The sequence below is a fragment of the Drosophila nasuta genome, chromosome 3 (assembly GCF_023558535.2).
Source record: "Drosophila nasuta strain 15112-1781.00 chromosome 3, ASM2355853v1, whole genome shotgun sequence".
Taxonomy (NCBI): domain Eukaryota; kingdom Metazoa; phylum Arthropoda; class Insecta; order Diptera; family Drosophilidae; genus Drosophila; species Drosophila nasuta.
The window spans coordinates 19,446,350-19,455,066 of record NC_083457.1 but is presented as its reverse complement, the minus strand read 5'-3'; the positions used below and the strand labels follow the sequence as shown (position 1 = coordinate 19,455,066).

Genomic DNA, 8,717 nt, shown 5'->3' with positions numbered 1-8,717 from the left:
TCTGTTATGTAACTTAACACTTTGATCTATAAATGAATGCACGATAATATTTCTTTTAAGTAACTTAACATTTTAATCTACCAATGAAAGCACGTCCACAGCAAATGATTTTAACAGCCGATATTTTAAAGCTGGACCACTAACCATATAATACATTATAAATATTATATGGTTAGTGGCTGGTCTGTTAAGTTAACATTTCAGCTATGTACAACTTAACACTTTTATCTATAAATAAATGCACGGCTGCACTATTGAGATAATAATTCTTTTAAGTAATTTAACATTTTAATCTATTAATAAATGCAAATGATGACTTTAACAGTTCATATGTTAAGACTGGACTGTTAAGTTAACATTTAACAGTTAAGTTAACATTTCGGCTAAACAGTTTGGTCTATTCTTAACATGTTAACATGAAAATATGTTAACACAGTAGCGTAGCCAAGTTTCGACTTTGTTAGTTCTGGCGTATTTCAGGTAATTAGTGCTTATGCTTATTTCTACATGAGCAGCTTGATGGCAACAACTGAAACTCGCACTCAAATACAGCACAACAATGTGTAAGTGTAGTAGTTGTGTTGCAACAATAATAACACAACTGCATCGCATTTTCAACAAACATTTCAACATTCGAAGCAGCTGCAACGTGCCGGGGCAGCTTGCAATGGCAACGGCAAAGGCAACGGCAACTAAGGCGCATAAGCGTCGTCATCTAATAAAAATTTAAAGCCATTATTGCCAGTTGCCCACATGCCTCCTCCCTTCCCCCCCCCTGCCCCCCTCCTATATAGTGCTCATATGGAGCTTAAGGCAGTCGCCCGTCAACTCCGCCAAACGCCAACTCTTGCCTCGACTGAGCATTAAAACAAATTCCCAAGTATATTGTTTGAACAAGTCTCGTAGAAAACGTCAAATGTTAAATTGCCAATTTTTTGTTGTTGTTCTTGTTGTTTCTTGCCCTTGCTGCCTTGCTGGCTTTACTCTCTCCACACACACACATACATTCGTGTTTGTCCCTTGCATTTTCCACTGTCCCCCTCTCGCTTTCTCTACTCTGTGTGTTTGGAATTTTGGAGCAGCCCGTTGCCATTTCACTTTATTTGCAGCAAATTCTAAGCTGCATTTACAATAGGCAACGGGTCTTGCCTTTTCCTTTCTGTTCCTTTCCTTTCCTTTACTGTGACTTCTTCTTCTGCTTCGTTGGAGTGCGAGTGCAACAAAATGTTGCCAGCCATTGGAGGCGCTAAAGGGGGCGTGTTCATGCATAAATTGTGCACAGCTTTTGGGCCTTTTGGCCAGGGCTTTTGGGTTTACTACTTTTGGGCTTATACTTTATTTTATTTCGATGCATATTTGTTGCTCTCATTGTATGTGTGCTCCATTCTTTGTGCATGTGTGTGTGCTTGTGCCATGCAACATTTATGACATCAACAGCTCACAGTCGGCAGTCAGTAAAGCTCTGCCCCCTTCCCTGCCCTTCCCCTCCGCTTGCCCAGTCACAAAAGTCTTTTTATGACGTAAATTAATTTTGTATAAATTACATTTGCCATGCAAAACGAAGCTAAAAACTAAGAAAGCAACGCGTCAAGCTTCACAAAACACAAAAAAAATTAAAACAAATAAAGAAATGATAGTCAAAAGCGAGTGCAATCTAATACTGCTGTAAATTCTAAACTGTAAACTGTAAATTGTAATCTGAAAAATGGCTCAAATGTTTGCCCTATTGAAGATGGACATGATGAAAGCAGGCCAAGGCTTCTCTAGCTGCTAACTGCAAACGGACAGCAAAAGGCAATGTGAAAAACGTTGGAAACAGATGTGAAAAGGTCTATCATCAGTCAAAATACATTTTACTACACACGAGTAGTTAAAAAAGTTTCACAAATAACACACTGAAATATAGTAACATTAATTAGAATTGCCAAAGAAGTGGAATGCACAGCAAGAGTTTTGCAACGTTTGAAGATAAACATAAAGTTTGCTTTAAGTGCATCCAATTTCATCTTCCACACAACGTTTTTATTACGGGGCATAAGAATGATAGACACGTGTAGTTCAAACTTAAGTCTAAACCTATATGTAAAGCAAAGCTGCTGAAAATGTTATTGCTATTGGATAGTAAATTCTTCATCTGCAGCTCTTCAGTATTTGGTTTACTAACTGATTCAACTGCGCATCTTAATTTTACATTCAACATTGCACAGTATTAAATGAAATATTTGGAAATGTTTGTTTGTTAATACAGTAATCATTTAATATTTGAAATATTATTATACAATCATCAAATATAGACAAATTTCAAAAACATTTTTTTAATAACAAATACTATATATAGTAGTTTACAAATATTTATTTAAGGATAAAATTCAGTTTAATCACAAAATTAGAGTTTTAATCTAAGAGTTACAAACTAACTGAACTATCAACGGATAGCTCAAGAGGCAAGAACTTTTTACACAACGTAAATTCGTGATAAAATTTCATTGTGCACTAAGGCTGGGTTTTTATTTTAATTATGTGACATCATAGTTGTTACTGCAAGAAGACTTCACGATTTTGTAGAGCATTAAAACACAAAATTCTATTTCATATTTATATTAAGTTCATAAATTTTCTATTACTAAATTATACATAACGACGAGAAATAAAAAACTTCGATCTTTTCATAAAGATCGGTGGTGATATATATCTGTATATCTCTAATATCTTGATTCGAATATTCCATTAAGCGTTTGTTTAGAAATAGTAAAAACTTTAAAATTTGGAAAAAAAAAGATATACAAATTTGTAATGTTGTTATTATTATAAAGACAATAAACCTTAGGAAAGGTGCTGCAATTTGTAAACGTTTCAACGGAAACTATAGCGGGTGACTTTAATTTTCACACAGCACTTAAAGCTTATCGAATATAATCCACTTATATATAAATTTTATACAACTAGCTGCAGGTCGAAAAGATATTATTCAGCAAATTCTTTTGCTCATTTGCTCAAGGCAGCATTCACTTTATTCTGTATTCTTTAAAAATCATAATAATCAGTATTTTAATGCATCTTTCAAGCTTTTTAAACTTTCACCAGCTGAGAATATTCTACCCCAATTTGAGTTGATTCATTTGCCAGTGATTAATGGTACAATTTTGGTTTTGAAATTTGAGAGAATTAAACCAATTAGCTGGAGTGGTCGATACGTGCACTAAATCAGCTAATTTAATTATGTTGTGAAATTAACTGCGAACGCTCAAATTGATAATTTAAAAAGAATATTTAATGAACGCATTTGCAGGGAGTTAAAGTAATAATGTTAGCTGGAGAACTGAAACAGCGAGTTACGATTAATGGGATATCCGTAATATAGTTAGTTTGTTTTTACACATCGTATAACGAAAAAGTAGTTTATATGTTAGATCAGTTTGGTCAGTTTATACCTTTATACTATTTACTTTTTATGATGAGCATAAAATCCGAGGCAGGAGTTACTTTTGCGCCACTAATTCAAGTGAGATGCGAGTACTTACTTCAAGGCAATAGCCTTGCTGCCAGTCGAGCGTCATAAAAACTTGCTAATGAATTTATGACATGCCAGACAAACAGCCTCAACTTATGGATAATTCGTGGAGAAGAGCAGCAGAAGCAGCAGACGAAGAAGAAGAAGCAGGAGAAGAAGAAGTGGAGGTGGAGAAGTGACACTCACAGTAGGCGCTAACAAACGCTATTCATACGGCAGCGGAATTTATGAGCACACAAACATTTTTAAGCATTTGCATATGATAAGTAGCAGGCAGGCAGGCGGGCAGGCAACCCTTGCAAGCAGACATAACCGCACTGGGGGCAACCCTAAACGCAGTACATGCGCCACACTATGGAGTGAGGCCGCAACTGTCTAATAACAAGAACAGCAACAACAACAACAACTGAGGAGAAGAAGAAGAACAACAACTGAGTTGAAGCCCGCTAGCGCACTAATATTTTTGCAGTTTTGCAAACACCTCAACATGCGGCCCACATTCGCACACTCACACACACACGCAAACACGTGAGCACACTCACGCACACATAGACACAGACAGTTACTTATACACCCTATTATTTATTTATGCTGGCACCCTCAATGGACCCGCCAAGGACGTCAGCAGCAGCATCAGCAGCGGCGGCGACGTCGACGTTACCTTATCACAGGCTGCATTTTGTTGCTCTTCCTCTTGTTGTTGTTGTTGCTGCTGCTGCTGTTGGTGTTTGTTTGCTGTTGTTGCGCAGGTTAGATTAGGTTAGGTTAGTCCTCGCTCTTGTTGTTGAGGTTATGTTGCGAAGCGAGACGAGGCGAGTCGAGCACGTTGCGTTGGCGCGCCTAAAAACGGATTAAAAGGGGATTAAGCAGACGCAGCAGCGTGTGCGCCTTCAACACATGTTTAAATTATGTTAAAATTTGTTTAAAGCAATGCGGCTGTGCAAGATAAAGTGTGTGTGCGAGAGCGAGAGTGAGATAGCGAGCGTGTATTTTGGCTTTGCTACCGATAACGGGATGTGTCTGTGTGTGTGGGGGAGTGGGAGTGGGAAAGGTAGAGTGAGAGTCACTGTCGCGGCTTCTTGACTTTAATCGATGCTAATTTTCGGTTTAATTCAACGGTTTTGTTTACATGTGTTTAAAATGCCAGCATGTTGTGCGTGTGTTTTACACACACACACACACACACTCACACTCTGTGTGTTGTTGTTGTCATGCGCCAGTATAAATAATGTTGTTATTATGCTGCCGCTGATATCTATTCGGTCGGGGAGAAGAGCTCAACAAATTGTGAAAATAAAAATGAAACATGAGCAGCAGGTGCAAAAAAAGCCAAAGTCATGGGGTCGACTTACACTTTCATTTACAATGAGAGCTAAGTGAGTTTTTGATGAAATTATGCGTGTGCTGAATTTGACATGGCGTTAATAATGCGGCTTATCAGTCAAAAGATTGCATTTAGCCCCCAAGAGAGTTGAAGGGGGAGATGAAGAAGAAGGCTGTTGACCTCTGTTGTTGCACAATATCATAATTACGTTGATGCTGCATGATTTCAATCATGAAATGTAAAACCATTTGAATAAATGTATCTGAAAATCGATCTAATTCGATTAACCATTGCATTGAGTCAAAGGACTCGCCTCAATAAAACAAATTAAAGACAATAAATTTCGATAGTCCATTAAATTTGTTCTCATTTTCTCCCATGGCTGACCCTTGTTTCTTGTTCCGTTTATCCAACCTACATATATATATATATGTATATATATAGTCTGTGGACTGTCGCAAATGATTTAGAGAGGCTCTCAACTGTAACCAGTAGCAGCCGCATCCCTCGAACTATCTTCCTTGGAAGCGAGTGGCGAGTATGAAAAATTACACGCATATATCACTTGAATGGCGCACAATTTGTGCAGATAGACGACGCACACCCGAAAATTCATTGAGGCGTAATAACAAAGCCAATGAACACCTTGATGACAGTTAACAAAGTCAACACACAAAAGGCGACAGGGCCACAACCAGAATCATAACAAAAACAATACCAAAAACACACACACACACACAGAGTACAACTACAACTACGCATGTTGGCCTAAAACAAAAGGCGAAAAGATAGCGCAAATTACAGACGAGCTTATTACGCAAAATTTCGCTTAATTAGCAGACAGGCGGGTTGGCTGCCAGGATGCCAGAATGCCAGGATGCGAGAACAGACTTGAGAGACGCAGAAAAGTAGGCAACAGTTGCCGAGTTGCGGCAGACTGGGAAAATAAATAAGAGCTGCTGGGCAAAGACCAAACACACACACTCGCACACACTGAACTATATGTAAAGTCGCTTTCTCTCTCTGTCTTTTAACAAAAACATAGACTCCGAGTTGCTCGCTCGCTGAAACTCATAGACTTATGGCACCTTTTGCCTGGCAAAGCATAATATATGAACTGACCTTAACTACTTGCTTGCACGGCATTCAACCCAACAGCAACAGAAGCAGAAGAACAACCCACAACTATGCTTCAAATACTGAAAGCAAGTGAGAAGCACAACAAGTGAGAGTGTTTTGTGCTTAAGCGTGCATTTGACTCTCAAATGCCCTATTTGCTTTGCTCTGTTTTCTGAGATAGCCCAAATATCTTAAAGCAGCAAACTAAAGTGTTTCTTATAAGGAAACATTATGATTTTAGGCTTGATAATGAAATATCATTAAACGATTAATGAATAATACGATTAGTGCGATTATATCTCTCACATAATTTAATGAAGTTTATCAAATTTGCTTAAATGACTGTTTAATACAAAAAGTAATTTGATGAATATCACATATTTGTATTACTCATCGATGTGTATTACTATCGATAGCGGTATCGGTACTATCGATTATTATGCTGTATAAAGTTTCCATCAAATACAGTCTAGCTGAAATTAGAAATTAAACATTTTTAAATGATATGCTGTATATTTGCTGATAATTAAGTGACTAAGAAATTTCTACGTTATTCATAACTATTCAACTAGCAATAATATAAAAATTTAACTCTATAAACATTTTGAAATATCTGTAATTTGGATAAGAAATGAGTTCTTCCCTGTTTTATTCTTATAATTATAAACACCTTATTAAGCAACTTGTTTTTATTTAAGAATAACATCATCGATAGTAGATGCTCTATGACCAACTATCAATTACTATCGATTCCACCAACTATCGATAGTACTCGACTTCTACTTGTTGGACATCACATAGTTGGAAAGCATACCCCTTTTGGGACATTGGATATCCAATAGGTATTGCGAAGGCAGCAACATGTGAACAGCGAAAATTTACTTGGCCAACAGAATATTAAATGCCGCGTGGGAATTCTCGCTGTTTATGACTGCAGTCGAGTTCGCCTCGCCTGCCACAGACACAGACACGGAGACGGAGACGCAGAGGCGAAAGGTACAAGGCAAAGGAAGAGGCAAATAGAGTCAGAGCGAGACAGATGCGATGGGGGGAATGGGATGGGAATGTGCTGCCATGCTTCAGTAATTTCACTTAAGTCATTATGAGCCATTAATAAAGCCTGCTGCGGACTAGCCGCAGCCCTACCAACTAGCTTACATAGGTATAAATGTACTTATATACATATAACTATCTGTCTGATGTCTGCGGGCTCCTCACACACACTTCTCACCTCACAGCTCACAACTCATGGCTCGCATCGAAAATCAACCACGTGGACTGAGGTGAATGGAGATGGAGATGATGCGCCCAATTGTCTGGCGCAGTTGTTTGTTTGACTCTTCATTCTTTTGTGGTGGGCGCTTTCCTTTGTTTCTATTCTCTAGTCGATTTTTATTAGATTATTCGATGTTGAATATATCGCAGTAGATAAAACCAAAATGGTTTAATACCCAAAATATTCGATACACATTTTTTGTTGAAAGCAATTATGGTTTCAATTTTCACTTGCGGTTTAATGGAATATATTTTATAAAAAAATGTATTTGGATGAAGTTTATTGGCCTATAATAAAGATGTGTTTGTATAGAAGATTTTTTTTATAAAGTGTGTGAAACTTGAAGAACATCTCAATAATTAAAGGAAAGCACAAAGCTGCAATTAATCCTTATACTCAAGAAAAGAATAAATTACATGGAACTTAATATGTAATCAATCTATATAAATTATAATTTAATTTGGTGATTATTATTAATATTATTGTTATTATTATTATTATTATTATTATTATTATTATTATTATTATTATATATTATTATTATATATATATATATTATTATTATTATTATTATTATTATTATTATTATTATTATTATTATTATTATTATTATTATTATTATTATTATTATTATTATTATTATTATTATTATTATTATTATTATTATTATTATTATTATTATTATTATTATTATTATTATTATTATTATTATTATTATTATTATTATTATTATTATTATTATTATTATTATTTTTATTATTATTATTTTTATTATTATTATTTTTATTATTATTATTATTATTATTATTCCACCACATTTATGAATTTCAATAAGACAATTATAAATTCACACGTATTCACGGTTGATAAACTATTCGAGTCATGGTGCAAATTCAAAAGAGGGAGTTTTTTTTTATTTAAATGAGTTCAGTAGTCACGATGATGTTATAATTTTAGTTTGCATATTAAAATTTCTATTAGAATGTGAAACTTCTTAATGTTTCAAGTAGAGTTTCGAAGTTCGATTGAAATTGCTTTACACCTGAAGACGTTTGAAATGAATGTCTTGAGTTCAGTGAAAATTCTGAAACTTTGGAGTTCAATTGAAACTCAGTGAGGCATAAAATTCATCTCGAAGATATCTGAATAATGCGTAAAGTGCATAAAGTTCGACATAATCTATCTTTCAATATACATACATAGTATTATTATTTGCCAGTGCACTAAGCATCCAAATTGACTTCCTTGGCTTTGGCTTGGCTGCTGCCACTTTCACTTGTGTGTGAAACTTTTAGAATCTTTTGCTCAAAAGCTTGTTGTTGTTGCGTTGCCTCGATTTTCAATAAAGTTTTTCCCATGTTTTTCTACTTACGTTGCCTGCCAAGCCAGCCGAGTTAGACAGATAGGTGGTTAGAGAAATAGCGGGATAGATGGGACGGACACTTTTACTTTCATAACCGAAATCCCAACACTTCAGTTACAAGGCG

General features: G+C 35.7%; 1 long non-coding RNA gene across 1 annotated transcript; it reads left to right on the top strand.

The window, feature by feature from the left end:
• Nucleotides 1–1,529: 1,529 nt before the first annotated feature.
• On the top strand, nucleotides 1,530–2,010 carry LOC132790973 (uncharacterized). Its single transcript, XR_009632847.1, has 2 exons — nucleotides 1,530–1,665; nucleotides 1,733–2,010. It is a non-coding gene; the product is annotated as an uncharacterized LOC132790973 (long non-coding RNA).
• The last annotated feature ends 6,707 nt before the right edge of the window (nucleotides 2,011–8,717 follow it).